Consider the following 5,365-nt stretch of genomic DNA (forward strand, 5'->3'; position numbering starts at 1 on the left):
AATGACTTAATGGATGTTGTATAAAGAGGTATCACAGAGTCATCTCTTGTATTTGTGGGGAATTACTTCCAGGACTCTTTCCTCACAAATTGTATGATACTCAGGTCTGCAGATGCTCAAATCACTTACATAAAACAGCCTAATACTTGCATATAATCTATGCACGTCCTCCTGTATACTTTCCATCACCTTTTAGTGACTTATAATACATAATGCAATGTCAGAGTGACACAAATAGCTGTTATACTGTATTATTTTGGAAATAATGAAAGAAAAAAATTCTGTGCATGTTCAGCACAGATGAATTCCTTTTGCAAATATTTTCAATCAGAACCATGGTTGAATCTATGGATGTGGTACCTGTGAATATGAAGATGTGACTGTAATGAATTTTCATGAGCTTGAAGTGAAGGGAAAATAAAGAATGTCTCCTCCATTTGCCAGGTCTACCCAGTTGCTCATCTTCAGGGACCCTGTTCTGGGCTACAAGAAGAACTTCATTGCTATCTGTCGTAGTCACTGAGTGAGGACCAGCCCAGATGGAGGTAGGAGGGAAGGAAGGGAAAAGGGATGAAAAAAAGATTAAAGATGCGAAGTGTATAGTACCAATTTCCCACAAGGAATATAAACCTTATGTATGACAAAGATATATTTCAAAAGAAAGTGATCTAAAAAACATTCAAAACCAAAACCAAACAAAGAGGCCAGCCTTGGAGCTCAGGACCATCAGATGATGGAAGATTCTCATCACTGGATAGAAGCTGGGTGACAATGTGAGTAACATCCAGGCTCGCCCTTTATAGGGACTTCAGGTCAAAGCAAGCCTTTGAGAGGTTTATATTTTAGTGTCTTTCAATTCTGTCTCATTGTCATTGTTATCAGAGTAAATAAAGCATCCCTGGATCTAGGGAAGAGAAGGGGTCTATGTCAGATGAGAAGGGTGCAGCTCTTTAGAGAGGAAGTACCACAGTACTTCAGCTGTGACCAGCCCTGTGAACAGAGGCCAGCATCAGGGTTCCAGATGCTTTGGGAAGCAAATTAAAGATCTGAGCCACATTGCCAGTGAGGCTTATGTAGAGGAGAAATCTTTAAAAACCTTTCATCAGCTAAAAACCATGAAGAGATGCTTCAAAAGCATCAGACACCCTAGTAGCCTGGTTTGTGTGAGGGAGCTGTGGCCCCTCATTTGGCTGTGCGCAGTTAGCTCAGAGGCAGTGTTGGGATTATCTAGCCAATTACTGCACTGATGCCCCCTCTGCCTCTCCAGGGATTTCCCTGTAGACTCAAACAGAAGCATTTCATTAGAAAGGAGAACAGTTTGGTCAGCCTTTGTTCAGTAATTATCTTTTATAACCTGTGCCAGGGTTTGGATTTATTTGCACAGCTCAGACATAGCCTTTCTTCCTCATTACCCTCATCCACAGTATTCTTGCTGTCTACTTACAGGGGGCCCTTCACGTCATGCTGTCCATGCTAGTGAATATCTTTTCTGCTTTTGAAACTAAAAGTGCTTCCTGTAATGGTAAATTCTTCAGGAGTATTCATTCACTTGTGCATGTTTATTTTATTTTTTGAAAGAACAAAGAGCTACTGTTGTTTGTTGGAAAACCCTTTCTCAGACTAAGTAATCTTACGAAAAGAAGTTTAAAGCCTGTAGCACTTGGGGGCCTATTTATTATTTATTATGATGCAGATTGACACTTTGTTGAGTTGGAGTTTCAGGTGTGCACCTGAAACATAGCTAATGGCCAATTCTTCCAGTAGTAAATTATGCCCAGGAGTCTAATGCCTGCCAGAAGGTGCACGTCTGTGGTTGCGAGTATAGGCTGCGGGCTTGGCTCTTCTGAGGTATCGTTGAAGTAAAGAGGTTAGATAAGTGAGCAGTGCTCTCAGTTCAGCTTTACAGGAATAGTAAGGGCTGAGTATGGTGGGATGTGGACCAAGACCACAGTGAAAGGGACATCTGTGTGTCAACTGGTGTCTATTTGCTTTTCTCTCACTTTCTACTTTTAGACTTAAAAAAAAAAACAACAACTGTCTTCCTAGACTTAGAAAGCTTTCTGGGCTGCTTGGATCTGTCTAATCTATCTGTCTGTCTGTCTGTCTGTCTGTCTGTCTGTCTGTCTCTCTCTCTCTCTCTCTCTCTCTCTCTCTCTCTCTCTCTCTCTCTGTATCTGCTTCTGGGCTCTTCCTTGAAATGCTTCTTTTGGCAGTTCTGACTACCTGCTTGTTCTATCCAGTAAAAGCATTTGTCTTTTAATTCATTAATATGTAAAGTGATAGCTTTTTGCTTCTTTTCTACTTAGAATGAAAAAGGCTCTTTATTTTAATTTTTTAAAAAACTACCTTTATTGGTATAATTTAGATACACATAATGGTCACATTCATCACAGGGAATTTGTACCTGTACTTGCTATAACTTGATTCCCCTCCAAGTTCTCTCCTCTCCCTTCAGCCCCTCTTCCTCTCCTTATTCACAAAGCCTCATTTCCATTTTATCCTCCTTTTCTCATTTTTCTTTTCTCTTATGCCTTTCCCCCCTTTAGTTCTCCTTTCCTTTTGAATAATTCCTTTATTCCATATAATTGCCATAGTGCATTTGGTTCTTATTTATACCTTCAGATTCTCACACAGGGAAGATAATGCAATAGTTACAGTAGTCCAATTTATTTCACTTAAGGGTATAGTCTCAAGGTCCATCTGTTTATACAGAAATGTCTCACGTTTATCCTTTATGGCTGAGTAATATTTCATTCTATTGAAAACCACATCTTTTTATCCATTCATTGGTTGATCAGCATTTGGGTTGTTTCTAATATTTAGCTATAACAAACTGTGCTGCTATCAATGTGGGTGCACATGCATCACTGTGCTATGGTACTTTTCAGTCTTTTGGGAAGATGCCAAGACGAGGAATAGCTGAATCAAATGGGAATTCGAACAGGATCAAGTCCTAGTTTTCTGAGGAATCTCCACACTGATTGCCACAGTAGCTGCACCAGACTATGCTCCCACCAACCGTGGAGAAGCTTCCTTTCTTCCCTCAGCCTCACTGTATTTGTTAGCCATTCTTTGTGGAGTGAGGTGGAATCTTAGCATGTTAATTTGAATCTATTGAATGACCAGTGATGTTGAACATTTTTTTTCATATATTTTCCATGTCTCCTTAACCTGAGAAATGTGTTTTCATTTTAGATGCCCATTTTTGGATTGAATCTTTAAATTTGGGGGAATCTGATGCTTTTAATTCTTTTTGTTTTTTAAATTTATGTATTTCGTGCAGTGTCTTACTATGCAGCTCAGACTTGTAGTGATCTCCTGTTTTCAGCATCCCTAGTCCTGGGGTTACAGGGGTGCGCCACCATGCCCAGACTTGGTGGCTGACTCGGTGTGCCCAAGAGGGGGTCAAACGTGCCTGTGATGCTGGGGATTGAACCCTGGTCCCTGTGCTTGTCTAGGTGGGCAACTAATCCACTGAGCTATCATGCCAGCCCATTTTTCAATTCCTTATATGTTCTATATATTAGTCCTTTGTCTGAGAAATATTGTGCAAAATTTTTATTTCCATTCTATGGGCTGTCTCTTCACTCTGTTAATGATTTCTTTTGTTGTACACAAGCTTTGTAATTAGTGAGATCCCAGTTGTTGATTCCATGTAATATTTACTGTGTGATTGGGGTTTTGTTCATAAAGTTTTTGCCTATACCTGTCTTCAAGAGTTCTGTCTGTTCTATCTCATAGCAGGCTTAGTGGTTCTGTTTTCATATTCAGGTGAAAGCCTCTTTCTTAGCATAAAGGAAGAGAGGAATTAAAAATATATATGTACAATTCACTTAGGAAGATTCTTTACTAATCAGAAACATGTTCCCTTTGGCCATTATACTTACTCATCTTGCTTTACTAAGTTCAGAAAGTTCTGGTGTTTTTTGATCAAATAAATGGCTACAACATTCAAAGGAAAATCAGCAGTTCACTGGAGTGGTGCTACAATCCTACGAACCTTGGTGCTCCATGTGGATAATCTCTGACGTTCTTCATTTGTTCATTCATTAATTTACCTGTTCACTCATTTTTGGAGTATCACAACATTTATGGAGTATCTGTAAAGCACTAGATACTGTGCTCTGTGGCAGAGAACTGAGATTAATGATACTATGTCTTTCTTGCTGATGATACCATAGTATATCCAGAAAACCAAAGAGACACTAATGAAAATTTATAAGAATTAATACAATGTTAGTAAAAATTACTGAATCAATAATAATTTAAAATAAAAAGCTTTTGCCACCTGTACTGTAATGGAATCTAGAAACAAGAGTGGGGAAATGTTTGGGCATGGGGATACAACTATTGAGAATCCCAGCTACTCAGAGATCAATGGCAGGAAGATCATTTGAGCCCAGGAATTTGAGATAAGCCTGAGCAGCATACTTAAATCATGTCACAAAATAGGGCACTAATTATAAAACAGATTTTTCAAATTATAAAATATTTATAAACAAATTTGGCAAGAAAAATTAGAGCCCTGTACAAAGAAACATAACATAGATTTGAACAAGTAGAAAGTTACAATCACATTCTTAGATGGAGAGATGTAAAAATATCAAACCATTCAAAATTCTTATATTGACTTAGAATGTTATCAATAGATTTTTAAATCATTTTAATTGGATAAAATAATGTCAAATTTCAAATAGAAAAATAAGTGCCTCCTTAAAGTGATGAGGAAAGAAGTATAAAAAAGAAATTAGTGGATACTTTTCTTACTAGTTATCAATAAAATCAATAAAGCCATGATAGTAAAAACCAAAGCTATTAGAACAGAACACAGAATTGAGATTCTATAATACTGTATGTGAAAAATTACATATAATAAAAGCAGCACCTCAGTCTAATAGGATAGGACTGATTAATGCTAATATAACCATCCTTCAGGAGAATACTGTTGGACTAATTCACAAAATATGAAAATGTAAATTCCAAGGGGCCCAAACATGTAAATGTAAACAATAAAATATTTATTATGGAGGGAAATCTAAGTGATAACATGCAAACAAGAATTAGGAAAAAACAGATTATCAGCTCAAATAATCCTGATATCATTACAAACATATGCAGGCACACACATACATGCGTGGGCACACACACACACACACACACACACACACACATTACTGGGGATTTATTTATTTATTTTCGTGTCTTATCTTTGTTTTACTTTCTTTTTTTTCAAAATTTTATTGATAAACAGATAGCAATGAGACAGTTTCAAATCAAATCGGAAGCACAGATTCAACAAATAACACACTGCATATATTCTTCTTAGTGGTTAATTGCTATACAAGATGCGGACTTGAGATCCTAT

The sequence above is a fragment of the Octodon degus genome, unplaced genomic scaffold (genome assembly GCF_000260255.1).
Source record: "Octodon degus isolate 3935 unplaced genomic scaffold, OctDeg1.0 scaffold00001, whole genome shotgun sequence".
Lineage (NCBI taxonomy): Eukaryota > Metazoa > Chordata > Mammalia > Rodentia > Octodontidae > Octodon > Octodon degus.